This window comes from Macaca nemestrina, chromosome 3, assembly GCF_043159975.1.
Source record: "Macaca nemestrina isolate mMacNem1 chromosome 3, mMacNem.hap1, whole genome shotgun sequence".
Classification (NCBI taxonomy): domain Eukaryota; kingdom Metazoa; phylum Chordata; class Mammalia; order Primates; family Cercopithecidae; genus Macaca; species Macaca nemestrina.
The window spans coordinates 38,347,191-38,371,527 of record NC_092127.1 but is presented as its reverse complement, the minus strand read 5'-3'; the positions used below and the strand labels follow the sequence as shown (position 1 = coordinate 38,371,527).

The following is a 24,337-nucleotide window of genomic DNA, read 5'->3' as shown; positions in this document are numbered from 1 at the left end:
TGGCCTCGCCTCCTCAGGGAGGGGTTACCGGCCCCTAAGGCCGCCCCATGGCCACACACGCTAGAAACACCCGCTCGACCCAAACAAACGTATGCAAAATAAATAAACGGGATAGGAAGAGGGGAAAGAGGAGGTGGCCTGGCGTCTTCCTGCTTTTTCACGATATTCCAGTGTCAACAGGAAACCCATTTGTTTGACACTTAAACAAAAAGAGGACCGGGGCCGAACGGGGAGAGATGGCACAGCTGGGAGCTGCTGAACTTTGGAGCAAACTTGGCTTGGTGTTGGGTCGAGCTTCTGCGATGCAAACTTTTTTCTTTCCCTCTCTTTTCGCCCTTAAAAATCTAGCCTTGCTGGAGCACAGAGGATTTTTAGGGCAGTGAAACTACTATGCGTATGATTCTGTGATGGCGGATGCCTTTGTCCAAGCTCATAGAATGTACAAAACCAAGAGTGAACCCCAATGTAAACTATCGACTTTGGGTGATTATGAGGTGTCAATGTGGGTTCATCAGTTGTAGCAACTGTGGCATTCTGGTGGGGGTGTTGATAATGGGGAAGGCTATGCATGTGTGGGAGCAGGGAGGGTACATGGGAAATCTCCGTACCTTTAGCTCAGCTTTGCTGTGAACCTAAAACTGTTCTTAAAAATAGTCTAATAAGACCGGCGCGGTGGCTCACGCCTGTAGTCCCAGCACTTTGGGAGGCCGAGGCGGGCAGATCACGAGGTAAGGAGATAGAGACCATCCTGGCTAACACGGTGAAACCCCGTCTTTACTAAAAATACAAAAAAAAAAAAAATTAGCCAGGCGTGGTGGCGGGTGCCTGTAGTGCCAGCTACTTTGGAGGCTGAGGCAGGAGACTGAAGCTTGCGGTGAGCTGAGATAGTGCCACTGCACTCCAGCCTGGGAGACAGAGCGAGACTCCGTCTCAAAAAAAAAAAAAAAGTCTAATAAAAATGTTTAATAATAAATCAAGCCTCACTGTATTCCAGTTCGTTTAGGGCTAGGATATGGCTACAATTCTCAGAAGAACAGGAAGAAAATGTGTTAAGGAGACCCATATGTGATTATTTGTAGACAGGCAATTAGGAGAAGTGGAGAGAGCACTGGCTCTGGAGTAAGAAACTGTCATTTGAAGCACTTAGCTGTGTGAGCTGCCCCTAAGAAAGTTTTTCAAAGCTGGAAAGAACCGTGTAACAAAAATTGTGTGTACCTGTATAATACACATCTTAGGTTCAGTAGGTACACGTACCTCCTTTCACACAGAGAGGAACAGATTCTGGAATTTCACCAGAAGATACCCAAGTAGCAGGCAGAAATATTACCTGGACATGAAACCTTAGGAAACTCCTGAGTGCGATGAACAGGCCTTTATCTTTGGCGTCTTGCTCTATTTCTGAGACAGTATGACAGCTCCTAATGTTCAGCAGGTAGGAGAGAAAAAGAAAGAGAGAAAAGGGTCACTGAAAATAGAATTGCCTGCCACACCTGAGTGCCGTTTCTTTGCCTTTTCAGTAGTGGCTGTTGCCGCCTGAGAAAATCTTTCCGCTTTTAAGAAGATAAGAACCACAATCGATTCTGTGGAATTAAGGTCAAATCCACAAGTTAAAACTTTATTACTGCATAAGCGATTAAATAAGTAGACACTTAGAGAACTGGAAATTAAGCCAACAACAACAAAACAAAGGTTCTGGACCTTTAGGGTTGTTTTAAGTGTTTGGTAAGTGAAACCTTATTTGTCACTTCCCTTCAGGGATGAATAATTTAGAAGCCCCTAAACCAACGGTACCATTTCATTAAGCCATTGGAGTCAGTTTCTACTATCATTGAGTCTTTTTTTTTTTTTTTTTTTTTTTTTTTGAGACTAGAGCCTCACTCTATTGCCAAGGCTGGAGTGCAGTGGCGGGATCTCGGCTCACTGCAACCTACGTCTCCCGGGTTCAAGGGATTCTCCCGCCTCAGGCTCCTGAGTAGTTGGGTTTACAGGCATGCACCACCATGCCCAGCTAATTTTTCTAATTTTAGTAGAGATGGGGTTTTATCATGTTGGCCAGGCTGTTCTCAAACTCCTGGCCTCAAGTGATCCACCCACCTCAGCCTCCCAAAGGGCTGCGATTACAGGCATAAGCCACTGCGCCCGGCCATTGAGTCTTAATTTGGAAAGGCCTGAAAGTTGTTCTGGGTTTCCCAGCCAATTAGAGCTTTGGGAATCCACATTTTTGTGGTGGGTGGGTGGGTGGTGCATGCCCAAGCCCACTCTACAATTAACAAACATTTATGGTAACTGTTGTGTGCCAAGCACCATACTAGGTGCTGTTGGGAGACTCAAAAGAAGGAAAGAAATATCCATTATCAGATCCTACGGTAGGTGCTTTTCACATATGTCTTCTCATTACAAAAGAACAAAACAGATTCCCTGTCCTCCAATGAGAGAGGAAGGTCTATCCAGTTTACCACAAAATGAGACAAAACTTGGTAAGTCCTTCAATAAAGATATAACTTTGGACAGGGTGCCAACATAATTCAACAGGGAAGGAATTGTCTTTACAACTGGATATCCACATGCATACGAATGAATTTGAGCCCCTATCTCATCCCATGTGCAAAAATTAACTCAAAATGGATCATAGACCTAAACATAAGAACTAGAACTATAAAACTCTTCAAAGAAAACATAGGATTAGATCTCTGTGACCATGGTTTAAAAAATAATTTTTTAGATATGATACCAAAATACAAAAATATCAGAGGAAAAAATAAATTGGACTTAGCAAAATTTAAAACTTTCGTGTTTCAAAGGACACGATTAATAAAGTGAAAAGACAGAAGGGGAGAACATATTTTCAAATCATATATCTAATAAGGACCTTATATTCAGAACATATAAAAAACTCAACAATAGTTGTTTAAAAACCCAATTAGGCCAGGTGCAGTGGCTCACATCTGTAATTCTAGCACTTTGGGAGGATGAGGTGGGTGGATCACCTGAGGTCAGGAGTTCCAGACCAGCCTGGCCAACCATGGCCAACATGGTGAAATCCCATCTCTATAGTGAAAATACAAAAATTAACCAGGCACGGTGACACATGCCTGTAATCCCAGCTACTCGGGAGACTGAGGTACGAGAATCACTTGAACCCAGGAGGCGGAGGTTGCAGTGAGCTGAGATCCCACCATTGCACTCCAGCCTGGGCAACAAGAGTGAAACTCTGTCTCAAAAAAAAAAAAAAAAAAAAAAAAAAAAAAAAGATGAACTTTGAAAACATTATGCCAAGTTAAAGAAGCCAGAGACAAAAGATTCCTATGATCTTGTTTATGTGAAATGTCCAGAATAGGCTAATCCATAGAGACAAAATGTAGGTTGGTGGTTGCAGGGGAGGGGAGAATGGGGAGTGATGGCCAATGGGTATAAGGTTTCTTTTTGAGGTGATCAGAATATCGAATATCCTAGCATCAGAAGTGGTGGTGGTTGCACAATTTTGTAAATATACTAAGGGATACATTTTGGGTGCATGAATTATATCTAAATAAAGCTGTTTTTTAAAAAGATATAACTAGTTCCCTGCAAAAGCACAGAAAACAAACCAGGGAGAGGACTGCACTCTGAAGTCATCATACTGAGGAAGAGAAACCAGATAGAAGTTACAAGCCAGAACAATGTAATCATATGAAATCAAACTAAAGGTGTGGCCAACTAGTAACTAAATAAACATGCTCAAACATCCTACCCACCCAACTGACACAACAAGAGCCAAACCCATAGAAGGAAAGTGATAAGAAACTTGGAAAGAAAATTTACATCCTAAGAGTAAAACAAGATTCACCCTCAAAGCTTGAAGGTATAAGAATTTTTTTGTAAGAGATATTGAAAAAGGGCCCCCATTTTAAAGGGCAATGTTCTTGGTTTCTCACTTTAGATATATAATCTTACCTGAAGCAAAGTGGTCTGCAAATAGAACACTATAAAAAATAAGAATATACTATATAAATATATATGTGGTACAGTGTTTAGCATATAGAAGCACAATAAATATTTGTTTAATGACTGAACGAACATAATTCCAATTTTTTCTTGCTGAATCACCAGAAGGCATGAGTCTCAAGGCTTTTAACTTAAAAAGTAACTATCTAGAGTTAAAAGTTTACAGTTGCAGACTTCAATGGAGAAAAAAGAAGGAAGGCCAGGGATATACAATGGATTTTAAAACTACAGCATGTCCAAAGTTTTAGCTCTTCACGTGACAGAATTTTAAGATTAAAGTAGGAGAGTGAGTCCATGAGTGGTTATTATATTATTCTCCATATTTTCTATTTGCCTTTAATTTTTCATTAAAAAAAATAAAAGCAGGTTGGGTTCCATGGCTCACACCTGTAATCCCGATGCTTTGGGAGGACAAGGTGGAAGGATTGCTTAAGGGCAGGAGTTCAAGGCCAGACTGGGCAATATAGTGAGATGCCATCTCTATTTAAAAAAGAAAAAATTAGTTGGGCCTGATGACATGTGCTTGTAGTCCCAACTACTCAGGAGGCTGAGTTGGGAGACTGACTGACTGAGCCCAGAAGTTGGAGGCTGCAGTGAGCTATAATTTTGCCACTGCACTCCAGCCTGAGTGACACAGGGAGAACCCATATTAAAAATAAAAATAAAAATAAATGAAAAGCTAAAAGTACAGTATAATAGATTGAGATAGCTATAGTTTCTGTTTGTCCAGTGCTGTTTGTCCATAATTTCTGTTTGTCCACTATAATTCTGTTTGTCCACTTTAGCAAATTCTCCCTGTGGCAGATTATTGCAAAACTGTTCCAAAATCTTTATGCCCCCCTTTATTCATACATTTCTAATGTACATTTGCATCTTCTTCATCAAGAAGTGGTTCCAAATTCCAGCTACTCAGGAGGCTGAGGCAAGAGGATCACTTGAGCCCAGGAGTTTGAGGCTGCAGTGAGCTATGATTGTACCACTGCACTCTAGCCTAGGTAGCTGAGTGAAACCCTGACTCTAAAAAGTAAACACAAAAAAAATGGGGTTCCCTGTCTCCACGAAGCTGAGCTGGTCCTTAGATTTGCTTTGGCCAAATAGAATATGGCAGAAAAGACAGTATGTGAATTCCAAGTCTAGACCTGAAGAGGCCTTGTTTGCTTCAGTTTGTTCTCTTGGATGATGTATTAGTCTGTTCTCTCACATTGCTATAAGGAACTACTGAGACTGGATAATTTATAAGAAAAGAGGTTTAATTGACTCACAGTTCTGCAGGCTGTACAGGAAGCATGGCTGGGGAGGCCCCAGGAAACTTAAAATCATGGCAGAAGGTGAAGGGGAAGTAAGTATATCTTCACATGGCCAGCAGGAGAGGGAGAGGGAGAGCGAGAGGGAGAGGGGGAGACAGAGAGAGAGAGAGAGAGAGAGAGAGAGAGAGAGAGAGATGGATGAAGGGGGAAGTGCTCACACTTTCAAACAACCAAATCTCATGAGAACTCACTATCATGAGAACAGCAAGGGGGAAATCTGCCCCCATGATCCAATCACCTCCTACCAGGTCCTTCCCCCAACATTGGGAATTACAATTTAACACGAGATTTGGGTGGGACACAGAGCCAAACCGTATCAGATGCCTTCCACCACCATGTGATCAAGCCAACGTGAGCCAGCTAAAGAATGCAACACTATGTGAAGGAAAGGTCAGCTGTCCCAGTTGAGGCTTTTTAGACCAGCATGTAGCCAACCAACTCCCACACATGTGAAAGAACCCAGTTAAGATCAACAGAAATGCTTATCTAACCAACAAATGACCACAGACACCTGAGTGATCCAGCTAAGACTCAAACCACTGCTGCCTGGCCTGTAAACGCGTATGTGGTAAGAAGTGCTTACTGTTTTATGTCAGTGAGGCTTTGTGATTGTTTGCTATGCAGCATGTGCTGGTTTGGGATTCTCCAGGAACCACTGGACTGAAAGAGAGTTCTAGTACAAAAGTTTAGAGGGTAACACCTGTGAAAGGAGCAAGGGAGACAGAAAGATTGGTCAAGGGGAACTGTCATACCCCTATGCAGACCTGACAAAGCCTCTGCTAGTCCAACAGGAAGCTCTAGAATAAAGATCAGAATTCCACTTTTAATGTAAATAGGTGGACCCTTGAATCACCACCTTGCTCAGTCATTGACTTTGACTGCATGAAAGCTGAGGCAGACACTGTTGGAGACATAAAGAGATGTACCACTCAAATCTCCCCCCAACAAAGCCTTGCTGCCCAGGTATGCTGAATATGGTATGCTATATCAGTATGCTGACAGTTCCTAGCTTCAGTGTCTGCCTCAGCTTTCATGCAGATCTATTCCTTGTATCATGCAAATCTTCTTTCCCATACATGTTCAGGGAATAGCTCAGGTTACCCTCCATCACTGCAGTTGGTCTCAGGGCCTCCAGTATAGTCTCCCTTCTCCACCCTCCATCTAAATTCCTCTTGCTCCCAGCCACCACCTCTGCTGGTCTTGGCGGCTTATCTAGTGGTATGACTCAAACCTTCATTATTGAGTTTTCTTAGCCCCTAGTGATCATATCCTTCTCAGGTGGGAGTTGCTTCACTTACCTGTTCACAGTTATGATCTATCAAGGGAGAACCAACAACCAAGAAGCACCCAAATGGGTCATCTTGAGTTCCATGCATATGTCTCCTCTTCCCATTGTGTAAGATCAGTCTTACCTCCCACTGTTGATCAGAGTTATTATTTTTGCCAAGATGGTTAGTCTTCTTACCTGCTGGCCCCAGTCACAAGAAACTCAGTGCCCAGATGGCATCCATAGTTTGTAATCAATGGGACCTTTGCTGCGTCCTCTGGTGAGCATGCGCCCCTGCTGGCAACAGGACCTCTAACCCTATGGAGCCCCGGAAGCAAAACGTCCCCAGTAGGCCACTGGGAGTGATTGTAACTGCAGCCAATCCTGGGTCCACCCCTCAGATCCCAGATTTACAGATTCTGACTGGAGATACAGCACCATGTAAAGGTCTCTGATACAATGTGTATACTGCATTCTGGAAGATTAAACTCCATATTCTCAGGGTATTGCCTCTGATTTTGCACTTCATTTATGCCTTCAGCAGGAATACACATATATAAACTAGAGGTAAGAAGTATAACAAATAAAACATTTTTTTTTTTTTTGAGATGGAATCTCGCTCTGTTGCCCAGGCTGGAGTGCAGTGGCACGATCTTGGCTCACTGCAACCTCCGCTTCCCAGGTTCAAGCGATTCTCCTGCCTCAGCCTCCTGAGTAGCTGGGACTACAGGCACATGCCACCACACCCTGCTGTTTTTTGTATTTTTAGTAGAGACGGAGTTTCACCATGTTGGCCAGGCTGCTCTTGAACTCCTGACCTCATGATCCGCCTGCCTTGGCTTCCCAAAGAGCTGGGATTACAGGCATGAGCCACCACACCCAGCCAAAACTTTTTAAAGTGTTATTTCACCCATCAAAAACAAATCTATAAAGCATGTGAACATAAATTCTAAACTTCTCAAAGTTACATTCATAAAACATGTTGTTATTAGTCCTTTCTCTCAAATAAAAATGAAGCCTATATTGCAAAATCAAGACCAGGGCTCTTAAGAGCTGTAGCTTCAGGTTTGAAATATAATAAAACACCTGCAAGTGTCAAAAACGAGGGAGCATTTCCTTACTCCTTCATTTCGAAGAGTTCTTCAGACTCATCTAAAAAGAAAAATGTTAGTGACACATCTGAAAAAGAAAATGTTAATGGTTTATATAGTGACCTAGAGCTTCTAATGTTCTTAGAAGGTCGTGGCAGGTCAAGTTTTAATCCTTTTCCTTCACTATTTTTCTTTCTTTCTTTCTCTTGATTCCTGTCCATCTTTTAAGTTTTTTAAGTTTTTCCCCTTTCTTCTTCCCTTCTCTCTGTCAGTTTGCCTTTATCACTGTCTCTTGATGCCTCCTTGGCACTCTTTGGTTTTCTTAACTGCTGTGTGCCTCAATTTCTTCAACTGTAAAATGAGGATAATAATAGCTATCTCACAAGAAAGCTGTAAAGATTAAAATGAGTTAATATGTTGCATTGGTTTGCTGAGGCTGCCGTAACAAAGTACCACTAATTGAGTGGCTTAAACAACTGATATTTATTTTCTCATAGTTCTGGAGACTACACGTCCAAGATCAATGTGCTGGGAGGGTCCTGTTCCCTCTGAAGGCTCTGGGGAAGGATCTGGTCCAGGCTTCTCTTCTAGCTTCTGGTAGGCCCTTTGCTTTTAACTCAAATCTTTTTAATCTTGGCTTTTTAACTCAAATCTTCACATGACGTTCTCCCTGCATGCTTGTCTCTGCGTCCAAATTTCCCCTGTTTATATAGACACCAGTCATATGGGACTAGGGCCCCACCCTATTTCAGTATGACTTTATACTAAACAGTCACATTGGCAGCAACCCAATACTAAATAGGGTCACCTTCTGAGGTACTGGCACATTAACATAGGAATGTTGGGGGAACAAAATTCAACTCATGATATATACATAAAACCCTTAGAACAGCTCCTGGCATATAGAAGCACCACATATTTGCTATTTATTGAATACATCCTGTACGTGCAGCCCTGTGTGAGATACTAAAGATATGACAGTGAATAGACACAGATTTGTCCTTAAGGAGCTCATGGTGTGATACGATCCATGGTAGAGGTGATGCAGGGTGGCCAATCATCCCAGTTTGCCCAGGACTGATGTGTGTTTGGGAGGTTTTGAGACACAAGACTTTCAGTGCTAACTCCATAAAAGCCCCAGGTAAACCAGGCCAAGTCATTCACCCCAGAGGTGAACAAGATAGGGAGGATACACACTCTTAGAGGGAACATAGAAGAGGCATTGTGGCAAAAAGTGCTCGTTTCCCCCAATATCTGTTATCTCCTTGGCATTTGGTGGGTGGTCAAGAATAGAGACGACATTCTCCAGTGTCCCATGGCGTTACGCACGGCCATGTGATTATGTTCTGGCCGTAGGAAATGGTACGAATGACTTTACAGGAATGTATTAAAGGGAAGAGGCATTTCTTCTTTAGCCCTTTCCTCTGTTGACTAGAATTTGGATGTAATAGCTGGAACTGGAACAGTTATCTTGGATCACAAGAAGGCCAAATTTTGAGAAACTGAAAAAAGACTGGACTCTTGGGAGAAGGCATATCTGCTATGGGCCTCATACTTCTAGACTTCATTTATGGGGGAAAAAAAGAAACTTCTACTTTTTAAAGATATTTTTGGGTTTTCTGTTACATACTTAATATATTTCAAACTAATACAGACATTAAATTGTGTCTTAAACAGTCATGAAGGGAGCTAAGAGGGAAAGAAAGTGTATCAAACAATAGAAACTGTGTATGTCATGCTTGCAACAAAAAGAGAATCTGGGCCAGGCAGGGTGGCTCATGCCTGTAATCCCAGTACTTTGGGAGGACAACGCGGGCAGATCACGAGGTCAGGAGATCGAGACCATCCTGGCCAACCTGGTGAAACCCCATCTCTACTAAAATACAAAAAATTAGCCGGGAATGGTGGTGTGCACCTGTAGTCCCAGCTACATGGGAGACTGAGGCAGGAGAATCGCTTGAACCTAGGAGGCGGAGGTTGCAGTGAGACGAGATTGTGCCACTGCTCTCCAGCCTGGCGACAGAGCAAGACTCCGTCTAAAAAAAGAAAGAGAGTCTGGAATAACTTTGGATCTTATAGAGTGGACTAAATTATTACAAAATATCTCTAATGAATTGAGGGAAATCTCCAAGGGCCAAAAATAAATAAGGAGCTAAACCAGAGTGTCAATAATAGTTGGCACACATATGATGCCATTCTAAGTGTTTTACATAGCTCAACTCACTTAATCCTAACACAAACTCCATGAGGTAGATAGTGTTTGTATCGTCATCTTACAGAAAAGGAAACTGACATAAGAGTTATAGAGATATAATGATAAGGTACAATGACTGTCCAACCAGAATTCTAGAACGGAAAAGAGAAAAGAACTGAGGAAAGGCAACATTTGAAAAGATAATGACTGAAAATTGTCCAGAAATAATAAATGTCATGAATCTTCAGATAAATGAAGTGTGATGAATCCCAATTTGGTCTCTAAAATAATACTAATACAAAACACAATAGCTAAATTTATTCAATACTTAAGAGTTAGGTACTATTTTAAGTACATTATATAAATTATATCATTTAATCTTCACAACAACTTTAAGGGATAGTTCCTGTGATTATTCCCACTTTGCAGAAAAGGAAACTGAGGTGCAGAAAAGGAAACTGAGGCACAGATAAATAACCCTCCTAAGATCACAGAGCCTGCAAACAATAGAGTTGGATTCAAACTCAGACAATTTGATCCCAAAGAAGGCACTTTTCACATCACTTCTTTGCAAAATCTCCTCTGGGGGAGAGCAATGAGTTTAGGTTATTTAAGTGGAGCAGACCAAATGGCAATTAAAGGTATAGGTCTTTTCATGGTCCAATAGAACTTCCTGTGATGATGGCAATGCTCTATATCTGTGTTTTCTAATGTGGCAGCAAGGAGCACATTGACTATTGGACACTTGAAATGTGGCTAGTGCAGCTGAAGTACTAAATTTTAAATTTTATTTATTTTTAATTAATTTAAATTTAAATTTAAATTTAAATCCCTACATGTGACTGATTGGACAGCACAGGTTCAGGGTTAATGCAGAAATCCAATGCGAAGGCAAGGTTAATTCACTACTCCTCTTGATTTCATACTGAAATAGCTGGGTGCCTCCCAATTTTAGATGAGAAAAACTGATAAAGCGAAGTTTCTTCTTAAGCAAGGAATAGTCAAAAAATTACCTTTGAATAGCTTTTTATTTATTTTTTGAGATAGAGTCTTGCTCTGTTTCCCAGGCCGGAGTGCACTGGTGCTATCTTGGCTCACTGCAACCTCCACCTCCTGGGTTCAAGGGATTCTCCTGCCTCAGCCTCCTGAGTAGCTGGGATTATAGGTGTGTGCTACTACGCCTGGCTAATTTTTGGATTTTTAGTAGAGACGGGGTTTCATCATGTTGACCAGGCTGTGATCTCAAATTCTGGACCTCAAGTGGTCTGTCCGCCTCAGCCTCTCAAGGTTCTGAGATTACAGGCATGAGCCACTGAACCTGGTTCCTTGGATAGTTTTCAATTGCCTATAAAGAACTGTATATATACATTGTTTATGCCACCACGTCAGGTAATGTATATGTGTAGTGTATGTAGGAATGTTTAGAATTAGGAAAGATAAAGAGAAATCTGCAAAGGCGTGAAAAGAAGTGTCCAGTGAGGTGGGAGGAGAACCAAAAAAGGAGGCTTTTCATTAGGCAATGTGAAGAATGTGTTACAAGAAGAGAGTGCGTTCTGTCTGATATTGCTGATAGCTTATAGAATGGGATAATTGAGGTAGGGTTATTGTTCATGTTGTTTAAATTATTGTTCTCTCCTTTCTTTTTCTCTAGTACATATAGTAGAATACAGACAAGTTAAATGCACATACCATGTGAATACATGATAAATACATATGTATACATGTGTACATATACACTGTAAGCTTCCTTGAGGTATAAAGCATTATATTAGTTTTCTATTGCCTTATACAAAATTACTACAAATTTAGCAGCTTAATACAGCATCCACTCATTAGCTCACAGTTCTGCCTAGGCTGGGTCAAATAGGTTTCTGGTTAGAGTCTCACAAAGCCAAAATCAAGGTGTGGCCTAAGGCAGGCTCTTATCTGGACTAGAATAATCTGTTTCCACGCTCATTCAAGTGGCTGGCAGAATTCACTTCCTCATGGTTGTGGGACTGAAGTTACCATTTTCTTGCTGGCTCTCGGCTCCCAGCAGCCACTCTCGGGTTCTTTCTACGTGGCACCTCCATCTTCAAGTCAGTAATGGTACACTGAATACTTCTTGTGCTTTGAATCCCGGCTTCATCTTCTGCAACCATCTAGAGAAAATTCTCTGCTTTTAAAGGGTTCATATGTCTATGTTAGGCCCATCCCAAATAATCTTCACACAACATAGCATAATTGTAGTAGTGCTGTCTCATTATATTCTCAGGTTCCACCCACAGTCAGAAGGATGAGGATTGTTGGGGATCATTTTAGAAATCCATCTACCACAAACATTATCTCATCTACCTTCAAAATTTGTCAGTTGAGAAAGTTCTTCAACCTAACACATTTCCTAAACGGAGTGCTTTTCTGAATTCATAATGTCTTAAAAATCAGTGAAATACAATTATACAAAATCTGTATTTAAAAGCCAGCTGAGATTTGTTGAACTCCTGTTATGAATTAGGTACTATCTGAGGCATTGAGGATACGGAAGTGAATAAGGCAGACATAGCTCCTAATGGCTCCTCCTTACTACTCTATCTTTGACTCCTTGTTTGTTTTGTCCCCCATTTGTATCAGACTGCAACCTCAAATGCCTTCAAGGATCAAGATAATATAACTGAGCAAGACAATGAGGAGCTGGGAAGATCAGGTGAATGGGAGAGCCAACGCCCATTTGAAAGGGGCAGCAGCAAGTCAGTTGCTGTAGGAATGTGGAACCAGTCTTTTCTTTTCAATTTTCTTTCTTTCTTTCTCTTTTTCTTTCTCTCTCTTTCTTTCTTTCTTTCTTTCTTTCTTTCTTTCTTTCTTTCTCTTTCTTTCTTTCTTTCTCTTCCTTCCTTCCTTCCTTCCTTCCTTCCTTCCTTCCTTCCTTCCTTCCTTCCTTCCTTCCTTTCTTTCTTTCTTTCTTTTCTTTCTTTTCTTTCTTTCTCTTTCTTTCTTTCTTTTCTTTCTTTCTTTCTTTTCTTTCTCTCTCTTTCTTTCTTTCTTTCTTTCTTTCTTTCTTTCTTTCTTTCTTTCTTTCTTTCTTTCTTTCTTTCTTTCTTTCTTGAGACAGGGTCTTGCTTTGTTGCTCAGGTTGGAGGGCAGTGGCATGATCACAGCTCACTGCAGACTTGACCTCCTGGGCTCAAGTGATCCTCCTACCTCTGTCTCCCAAGGTATTGGGATTACAGGTATCAGCCACCACACCTGGCCTGGGACCAGTCTTGACAGGTATTCTGGTGATGACAGCAGAACTCAACAGAGTACCCAAAGCAACAGGTCACAAAAGGATTCTTGGGGCCAATGCAAATAAATCTATTAGCAGATATACTGCCCCAAAAGTGCCATGACAGAGAAAAAGAGAAAAGCGCTGTACTGGGAAATAATAGGGGCCCGCAGGTATCAGACAGTAGCCAGAGGAGCTGGAACACAGAGATGCCTGAACTGGACACCACACAGAGCACTGAGCAATAAAGCAAGGTATTGCGTGTTACGTATTCAGAGAAAATGAGGGGTCTTTGGGTCCATGCGTAGGAATGCTGAGGTTGGCCTTGCTGGGGGTTCTCTATTTTATGGCCTTATCTTTCCTGCTTCCCTGAATGGAAGAGCTGCCAAACAGGACCACTAGCTGGTCTCTATGCTGACCTACAAAAACTCCAACACCAGCAGGGCACGGTGGCTTACGCCTGTAATCCTAGCACTTTGGGAGGCCAAGGCAGGCAGATCATGAGGTCAGGAGATCAAGACCATCCTGGCCAACATAGTGAAACCCTGTCTCTACTAAAAATACAAAAATTAACTGGGCATGGTGGCACACGCCTGTAATCCCAGCTACTCAGAAGGCTGAGGCAGGAGAATCGCTTGAACCCAGGAGGCAGAGGTTGCAGTGAGCCAAGATCTTGCCACTGCACTCTAGCCTGGTGACAGAGTGAGACTCCATCTCAAAAAGCAAAAAAGAACAACAAAAAAAACCCCAAAAAATAAAAACAAACAAAACCAAAAAACACCAACACCAATGCTCAGCCCTCAGCCTGCAACACTATCCTGCTCTGCTCCACTGGTAAACATCCTCCACATCTTCCTGGCTCAACTAGAGACTCTGCCTTCCTTAGGAAGCATCTCCCGAACCCCCTCTTCTCCCCAACCTAACTCCTGTTTCTCCTCTCTTTAGCCCCTATGCCACTTTCTACCTCCCCTTGTGAACATTTCACACTTGTCTGGTGTAATTGTCCATAGATGCATGTCATTCACCAAAATATTACCAAGTGCTCTATACCTCCAGAAAAGAAAAATTACTAATCTTACTCTATGCCTTACATCTTAGTATTACTTCTTACCATCTTTCATATTAATATTGTATGCCCTTGCTACAAAATGTGGTCCATGGACCAGCAGCGTCAGCATTACCTAGCAGCTTATTTAAACACAGAATATCAGCTCCACCCCAGACCCATTGCATCAGACTCTACATTTTAATAAGATCCCCAGGTGATTCACATGCACAGTAAACTTTGAGAGGCAGTGTTCTATGCACTCACCAGTGCAAACCTATTGCAACGTAATAATAAAAACGTCTAACTTGAACCCTTTGGTATAATTTTCTGCTATTACCAGACTGTAAACTCCACCAGTGCAGGGACTGTGTTTGCCTTTATCATGACTGCATTCTTAGTGCCTGACACCAAACTAGGCACAGAGTAGGTCCTCAATAAAAACTGGTTAAGTAAGTAAATAATATTGGCAGAAAATATGTAAGTTTTTATTATGGGAACAAGAAGATATGCTATTAAAATGACCTGGGCACGGTGACTCATGCCTGTAATCCCAGCACTTTGAGAGGCCGAGGCGGGTGGATCACTTGAGGTCAGGAGTTCGAGACTAGCCTTGCCAACATGGTGAAACTCTGTCTCTACTAAAAATGCAAAAATTAGCCGGGCGTGGTGGTGTGCACCTGTATTCCCAGCTACTCAGGAGCCTGAGGCAGGAGAATGGCTTGAACCCAGGAATCGGAGGTTGCAGTGAGCCAAGATCCTGTCACTGCAATCCAACCTGGGTGACAGAGCAAGACTCTGTCTAAAAAAAAAAAAAAAAAAGGCCTCTTTTGGTTTGCTTTAATCAAAGTTATACTTTAAAATATATCAGATTAAATAGGTATTGATAATGTTCTTGAATTGTTCTTAATTGAAACTCAATGCTAATGCATTTTCTGTTATATTAAAATCAATACCAAATGTATTATTTAAAAAGCTAGCTGGAAATAATATTCTTCTTCCCCTAGTAGAGTACAAATAGCATACTGCTCCTCCACTTTAAATCATATGATGTTTTCAAGGGTGCAATAGAGATCAAAGATAAATGTTCTATTTATTTATATTTCTCAAAATAAAGAGGCCATAGGATGATGAAAGGAAATGTCCTCATTTGTAAGCAGTCCAACAATCTGGGGGAAAAGAGTGAGTGGGTCTTCTTTAAGGACTTGTTCAATTTCAACATTATTTTCTGAACCTTCTGTTTGAATTGGTGTTTATTCACAAAACTTATTATGTATGGAATCTTGATTACTGTGCTTCCCTCTAATTTTGCTTCTGAAAGACAAACATTTTTGCTTACCTCTGCTTATGTAGTGTCTCCATAGTAATTGTCAGAACTCTTCCTCAGCAACAAACCCACCACATTGACCTTAGCAAGACCAAAAATGTCTTACACAGAACTTGTCTTATTCTGTGCATTCCAAAGGGAATGTTCAGCTTCAGCAATTCTTAGAGCTAAATATCATGAGCAAATTAGTGGGACTGACACATTTTACGAATGTTAGTACTTGCAGGCCCCTCATAGCCTGGCCATGACCAGCATCCACTGCCCACTGGTCCCCTCCCCACCCTCTGCTGGTCACTGTCCTCAACACAGCCTTCTCTTTAATATCTCCACCTGGGCTAAGATAGCAGGAATGAAGAGAAAAGATGGACTTTGGACAAACTCAGGTTCACTTCCTCATCCTGTGATTTTTCAGTAAGTTAATTAACTGCTCTGAACTGTTTATTGATCAGTAAAGTAAGAGATAGCAATATCCAGGCCAGGCGTGGTGGCTCACACCTGTAATCCCAGCACTTTGTGAGGCTGAGGTGGACAGATCACCTGAGGTCAGGAGTTTGAGACTAACCTGGCTAACATGGTGAAACCCTGTTTCTACTAAAAATACAAAAAATTAGCCAGGTGTGGTGGCGTGCACCTGTAATCCCAGCTACTCCGGAGGCTGATGCGGAGAATCACTTGAATCCAGGAGGCAGAGGTGGCAGTGAGCTGAGATCGCGCCATTGCACTCCAGCCTGGGCAAAAAGAGAGAACCTCAGTCTCAGAAAAAAAAAAAAAAAAAAAAGATTGCAACATCTAGCATTCAGAGCTGTTGTAAGGACTAAGTGAAGTAATAATGGTTAGCATTTAATGGGCACTTACTATATTCGATGATTGTACCAAATGCCCAATATTTGGAATTCTTTTTTTTGAAATGGAGTCTGGCTCTGTTGCCCAGGCTGGAGTGCAATGGTGCCATCTTGGCTCACTGCAACCTCCACCTCCCAGGTTCAAGCCATTCTCCTGGCTTAGCCCCACAAGCAGCTGGGACTGTAGGCATACACCACCATGCCCAACTAATTTTTATATTTCAGTAGAGAAAGGGTTTCACCATGTTGGCCAGGCTGGTCTCGAACTCTTGACCTCAAGTGATCCACCCGCCTTGGCCTCCCAAGTGCTGGGATTACAGGAGCGAGCCACCACGCCCTGCTGGAAATTATCTTCTTACTGATCTTTAAACCAGGCAAACACTATGCCTGACACCAAGGAGGGGCCCAATAAATGCTTATTTAATGGATTGATAGTATAACATTGCTGATAGTTTGGCCACCTCTACACTGTCACTTCCCTTCACCAAATCTCAGGTATTCCTTTAGTAAAAATATTTACCTTGCATAGTTATTTTGAAGATTTAAAATAATAGTGTGGGCCAGGCTCAGTGGCTCATGCTTGTAATCCCAACACTTTGGGAGGCCAAGGTGGGCAGATCACATGAAATCAGGAGTTCAAGACCAGCCTGGCCAACATGGCAAAACCTGCTCTCTACTAAAACTATAAATATTAGCCGGGCATCATGGGGATGCTTGTAATCCCAGCTACTCGGAAGGCTAAGGCAGGAGAATCACTTGAACCTGGGAGGTGGAGGCTGCAGTAAGTTGAGATTGTGCCACTGCACTCCAGCCTGAGTGGCAGAGCTAGACGCCATCTCTAAATAAATAAATAAATAAATAAAATTAAATTAAATTAAAATAAAGTAATACTGTGACACAAAGATACATGGAGAACATGTAAATGCATATTGCTAAGTGAAAGAAGTCAGTCTGATAAGGCTACATACTGTACGATTATGACATTCTGAAAAAGGCAAAATTAGGGGTATAGTAAAAAGATCAGTGGTTTCCAGGGGTTGGGGGTGCAGGAGGGGGAGTACAGTGGAGTTTTAGGGCACTATTCTGTGTGATACAAAGGTAACTATTTGTTAAAATCCACAGAATGTACAATACAAAAGGTGAACCCTACAGTAAACTGTGGACTTTAGCTATTAATAATATGAGTATTGGCTGATCAGTTGTAACAAATTTACTACATTAATGCATGGTGTTGGTAATAAAGGAAACTATGGGGGCAAAGTCAGCAGGTGTATGGGAACTTTGAACTTTCTGCTCACTTTTACTAAAATTGCTCTAAAAAATAAAGTCCACTTGATGTGATGGCTTATACCTGTAACTCCAGCACTTTGGGAGGCCAAGGCAGTAGGATCGCTTGAGTCCAGGAGTTTGAGGCCAGCCTGGGCAACATGGCGAGACCTTGTCTCTACAGTATAAAAGAAAATTTTTTTTGAGACAGAGTTTTGCTCTTTTGCCCAGGCTGGGGTGCAATGGTGTGATCTCGGCTCACTGCAACCTCTGCCTCCTGGTTCAAACAATTCTCCTGCTTCAGCCTCCCGAGTAGTTGGGATTATAGGCGCATGCCACCACGACCAGCTATTTTTTGTATTTTTAGTAGAGACAGGGTTTCACCATGTTGGCCAGGCTGGTCTTGAACTCCTGACCTTGTGATCCACCTGCCTCGGCCTCCCAAAGTGTTGGGATTACAGGTGTGAGCCACCGTGCCTGGCTCAAAATAAAAAAATTTTACAAATTAACTGGGCACAGCATTGCATGCCTGTGATCCCAGCTAACTGGGAGGTTGAGTCAGGAGGATCACTTGAGCCCAGGAGGTCAAAGCTGCAGTGAGCCATGTTGGTGCCACTGCACTTCAGCCTGGGCAACAGAGCAAGACCCTGTCTCAGAAATATAAATAAATAAATAAATAAATAAATTAATAAATAAAGAATACATAAAGCCTATACATTATTTTTAAATAAAAAATTAGAATAATATAAACATAATAGCTTTAGAGTAGATGACAGGCTCTATAATAATTACATTCAGCAAATATTTATTGACTATCTGTTCTGTGCTAGGCTTGGTGCTAGGTACTGGATTCATGTAAATGGAAGACCTTGTCTTTTCAGGGGATTTAAGTCTTATGCGAAACAGAGATAAAGAGAGAATTTCCAGTACAGTGTGACAGGCTCAGGTATGCACAGAGGAAGCACATCTAATCCAGGCTGAGAAGGAGTTGTGGGTAGGGCAGGGAATTCTTGCTGGAGGAGGTTCTGCCTGAACTGAGTCTTAAAAACAAGCAGGCATTAACCAGGCGAAGAAGAGAGGAGGGTCTAAGAAGAGATTTCTAGCCATGATCAAAATAGAGAGTTATGAACACAGTATTCAGAGACTTACAAATAGTGGAATGTTGCTGTGGCCAAGAGAAAAGGATTGTATGGGCAACAGGTGAAGCTGGTGAGATAAGCAGATGTGAAATTATAAAGAGCTGTGTGAGTACCACGCGAAGAGACCCATTGATGCAGCATAGAGATCCATGGAAGGGTTTTTCGGGGGTTTTTGTTGTTGTTGTTGTTTTGGTTTTTTTGAGACACAGTCTTGCTCTGTGGCCTAGGCTGGAGTGCCGTGGTGCAGTCTTGGCTCACTGCAACCTCTGCCTCCTGGGTTCAAGAGATTCTCCTGCTTCAGCCTCCTGAGTAGCTGAGATTATAGGTACTTGCCACGACGCCCGGCTAATTTTTGTATTTGTAGTAGAGACGAGGTTTCACCATGTTGGTCAGGCTGGTCTCAAACTTGTGACCTTGTGATCCGCCCACCTCAGCCTCCCAAAGTGCTGGGATTACAGGTGTGAGCCACCATGCCCGGCTTTCCATGGAAGGGTTTTAAGCAGCAGAGTCAACGCGTAGCCAGGAAGGGCAATGAGAAAGGCTAGTACTTTTTTGTTTGTTTTGTTTTGTTTTGTTTTCTTGAGACAGTCTCACTCTGTCACCCAGGCTGGAGTGCAGTGGTGCAATCTTAGCTCACTGCAACCTCCACCTCCCAGGTTCAAGCAATATTTGTGCCTCAGCCTCCGGAGTAGCTGGTACTACAGGCACTCGCCACCACACCTTGTTAATTTTTGCATTTTTTAGTAGAGACGGGGTTTCGCGATGGTTGGCCAGGCTGTGGACTCAAGTGAACCACCCGCCTCGGCCTCCTAAAGTGCTGGGGTTACAGGCGTGAGCCACTGCGCCTGGCCAGGGCCAGTATTTTGAATTCATCTTTCTCTCTTTATCAAACCCCCATGTCTGGCAGCATTGCTGCTATCACTTGGTCATTTATTTCCTTGGAAAATGTCTAGGAGCTGGCAGTCTATGAAAATTTGGATTGGAGATTTTGGCAGCCAAATGGGGATGGAGTTGGGCATGAAATAGAGGCAGAGAATATGGATGCTTTCTCTGGCTGCTCATGGCCCATAGAGGCTGCTTTTCTACAACACAGACTCTTTCCATGTCAATCCACGACTCATTGGCTCAACCCTGAGGATGCCATCTCCACAGTTCCAGGAGAGGACATAACTGAAATATGTAAGGAATATCACCATAAATTATTCTTTTCTTCTCAAATATTTTATCAACCACTGTATGTGGTTATTAATATAGAAACTGAACAGCAAGCACAAAGCCAGATGCATACAAAAAAGACATGAAAGTACTATTAAGCAAGATCTTGTAGAAGATAAATGGAATAGAACTTCTGGGCCATAAACTGGCTTCAACTTCCATGAAAGTGTGTAAGAGCCACTTCTGGGGAAATCAGTGGGCAAGGTCATGGGTGAGATCTGGGAAACAGAACTTAACGAAGGTTGGAGCAATGGGAAGGCGGCCTGGGTGCAGGACATCTGGCAAGACTATGGTCAGGGAGAGGGTTGCTGTATATTTTCTGCTTCTAAGTTCACCAAAGCCCATCTCCGGTTCTGGAGTACAGCGAAGAAGACAACTTCTGTGGGGTTTAATGAGTGTCCTCAGCTTATCCAGGCAGTAGGTCATAGTCGGGGACAGATGGGTAGGCGAACAGAAACGCCATCAAAACATGAATAAGGCAAATCAAATACAAACAGCAACCTGGATTAGGCTCATCCAGGCATTCGATCTGCAGGTTTTAAAAAGTACTAAAATGGCGGTTGACATCTTAGTGATAGCCTCTGCCGGTGCATCTTCTTTTTGGCATTGCATTGTTCTAATTTGGAGTTGTTGCTCTCTACATCTGATATACAGCTAGTAGACCATCATCCTCAGGACTGCCTTCTATTTCCTTAGCGGGATCTTCTGTTTTCCTGTAGTGCATACCTTCTTTCTTCTTTTCTCTGTCTTTTTAATTTAGCACATCCTACCTTAGCTTCTTAAGAAAGGAAAAGATTCTTGAGAATTTATGTATATTTTACCTTTATTCTTTTTAAAAAAACTTTTTTTTAGAGACAGGGTCTTTCTCTATTGTCCAGGCTGAAGCACAGTTGTGCAGTCATAGCTCAGTGCAGCCTTGAATGCCTGGACTCTGCCTTGAATTTATGTATATTTTACCTTTATTCTTTTTTAAAAACCTTTTTTTTAGATACAGGGTCTTGCTCTATTGCCCACGCTGAAGCACAGTTATGCAGCCATAGCTCACTGAGCCTTGAATTCCACCTCAGCCTCCCAAGTGGCTAGGACAGCTGCTGCGTGCCAGCATGCCTGGCTTCTACCTTTATTCTTGATGAACCATTTGGCTGGTTGTAGAATTCTATCCTGAAAATAATTTTCCTTTAGAAATTTGGAGGCGTTGCTCCACTGTCTCTAGCTTCAGGGTTGTTGTTGAGAAGCCTGATGCCATTTGGATGTCTACTTCTTTGTGCTTTTCCTTTTCAGAAGTTTTGGCTGTTTTGTCTTTGTGCCTGGCATTCTAAAGTTTCAGGATAACATGCTTTGCACGGGTCTGCTTCCCATCACTGAGCTGAGCACTTAGTGGGTCCTTTCAATCTGGCAATTTAGGTCTTTCTGTTGTCTTTCATGTTAGAGGATTTCCTAAGGTGTTTGGGAATCCTGATTGTCTGCTTGTATTCAAGGGTGAGACAGCAAAAAGCTTCATAGTAGAAGCCCTGTGCTTTGGGGAAGACCTGTTGGCCAGCAACTTTATTGTAAGATGAAATGGGTAGGCTCTTTGTTGGGGAATTCTACCCACACCCTATCCTACTTCATATTACCCCTTATCACTATCTTTGGGGATTTTTTTTTTTTCCGTTTGAGCTGGTCACATTCCTTTAAGAAGGCTTTTCCAATTTTCCGCTTGGAAGGTAAGGCTTGACTTCCAGCATTTTAGGAAGTGGAGAGGATCTGAGCATTTAGCATGCCTACGTTAATTAATTAATCCCAGTTTTCTCTCTAGAGTCCCTAGCCGCTTCAGCTATGGCTAAAAAGTGGACAAACCTCTGCATCTGTTAGGACGGAGGAGGGGCGATCACCCACTAGAAAGGAGTAGAGAGCGCGAATATAAGAAGTACTGCTACTTTTAAAGTAGTTTCCAGCCTCCAACTAGTTCCCTTATTTTATTCCTTCTTCATCTTCACTCTGTATCCTGATGATTTGGCAATGCCTCTAACTTAGCATTTGGTTTTCTCAGGTCTGCTAAGTCCTTTATCACTATTCTCTGGCCTACAAAATTCTGTTGCTATTGCTTCATCTCACTCTCTTCTCGTTCTTGAGGGTTTTAGTGGGGTTCTGGAGGGAATCAAATTAGATGCAGTTGTTTAATCCATCATCTCTACCTGGAATCAACTGTCAAACATTCCAAAAAAACTGAGATTTATTTATCTACTACATACTGAGTGTCTGTGATGTTTCTGGCACTTTGATAAATGCAGGAGATGAACTATGATTTATCTTCATAGTGATAACTGATGCTCTAACATAGTGTTTTGAAAAGAAAAATATGCCTTTCCTTGCTACCACCCTGAAATTCTATTTTGTGAAGATTGGTAAATGCTGGGGTTGTTTTGGGCTAGGGCTGCTTCATAACTGATACTGATTTTAAACAACATCTAGAAGATTTGGATCATTTCTGATATCACCCACCCACTCGTCCACCCTGGATGTATTTCTGAGTGTCAGTGAGTGCACTGGCCTAATACCTAATTCCAATAGCATATGCCAACTTATCTTAAAGGCCATTCATTCTGAACACTGCATAAGCAAGATCAAACACTTCAAGCTCTGACTGAAGGGTGAGTATGCAGCTGTCTTAACAAAATTTTTATATACTCTCGATTGTGTCTCTGTTCCTGGTGACAATTTATTCTAGATCTTGTCTTCAAAGTTTGGCAATCACAATGATAACAGGAGGGAGGTTTAACATTTATTGAGTGCCAACTATGTGTCAAGCAGTGGCCTTGATACTTCATAATTAGTAACTCATTTAACACTATCCCTTAATAAATTCATAAGCATAGCAAAACTCTCCTGGAACAAAGCCAATAGTTCAAGCATTTGTCACTTTCTTTTCAATGTTCTCCTCACTCAGAATTCAAACTCCAATTCTACGTTTTTGTATTCTATTGTATAAAATCTCTTGATGCCAAACAGACATATTACCCCTTATCACTATCTTTGGGGATTTTTTTTTCCTTTTGGGTTGTATATTTATACAAATCACATGCATATGAGGGTGTGCCCTCAGACATGTTGACAACCCTACTCTACCCTGTTTTTATATTTCCAACAGATAAACCGCATACACCTAGCAGCATGGCCCAGTTGCTCTGGTGGCAGGTTTGGTGCACCCATGGAACAGAAAGATGCCAGGCAGGCTCCCATCAGGACCAACCTCCATGAGCTACAGTGGCTGCCATCTTTTGCCTGAAACACCAGTGTCCACGGTGATAAGGTTTTACTTTGAGAAAACGTTCTTTTGGCCTTCAGACTTTGTCCTGATATTGAGAGGATGCAGAGTTTTGTTTTGTTTTGTTTTTTAATGGATTGTGTCATTTTAAATTTCTGGCCTTGACTATTGATCAGAGTCTATGATGAATTGGCAAAGAGAAAATTATCTCTTGTTACTGGTATCTTACATTGGCAAAGAACTGAAAGATCTCTGGAGTTCTTCCTCTTTTACCTGAGTCAGGAAAATCACACATTTGGAGCAACTATCAGTAATAATGACATTAATAATTACATTTTATTTTTGTGAAGGTTACAAAGCAATATTTTCAAACTAGTCCCTATCAATATCCTTGAACTTGGTATTCTTTGATTTATAACTGTGTGAGTCAAAGATTATATGTAAAATCATTAAAGACTAACACAGTGAATATCAACTAATGATTTTCCAGTCTCAATTTAACGGTATGGTTTATGTGGGAAATTCCGCACCCCCGTAATAGAACCCCCTCAAAAATCATTAGAACAAGGAATTGTAGCAAATAAGCTGTTTGAGCCTTAGAAGCAGTACCTTAAGACAGAAACATAAAATCTCAGTGACGGAAGAAACGCTGGAGGTCAAACCTCTACCTAAATCCTGTTCTACATTCAAATATTCCTCCCCAGGGGAAGGCTCTGAACGCTCCTAAAAGCATTTTGCGTTTCCTAGATAGTGGATTGTCCCTCTAAGCCAGTGGGTTCACAGGAGTAGGAAGGAGAATTGGGGGCAGTGGATAATAAGGAATTAGAAAAGGAGAAGAGGATGGGAAAGAAATGGGAACTGCCTTAGGGAGAGAAAAGTGGAAAGTTTAGAGGCACACTTGTTTTATTGAGCTTTTCTTTATTGCACTTCGCAGATACTATATTTTTTTACAAATGGAAGGTTGGAGAAAGTCTATCCATGCCATTTCCCCAACAGCACATACTCACTTTGTGTCTCTGTGTCACGTTTTGCTATTCTCGCAATATTTCAAACTTGTTCCCGGTTTGTGTATCTGTTAGGATGATCTGTGGTCAGCAATCTTTGTTGCTACTCCATAAACCATGCCCACATAAGATGGCAAACTTAATTCATAAATATTGTGTGTGTTCTGG

At 41.8% G+C, this 24,337-nt stretch overlaps 1 long non-coding RNA gene across 1 annotated transcript; it reads left to right on the top strand.

Moving 5' to 3' along the window:
* The first annotated feature begins 535 nt into the window (after positions 1-535).
* On the top strand, positions 536-23,624 carry LOC139362305 (uncharacterized). Its single transcript, XR_011620912.1, has 3 exons — positions 536-728; positions 8,147-8,246; positions 23,049-23,624. It is a non-coding gene; the product is annotated as an uncharacterized lncRNA (long non-coding RNA).
* The last annotated feature ends 713 nt before the right edge of the window (positions 23,625-24,337 follow it).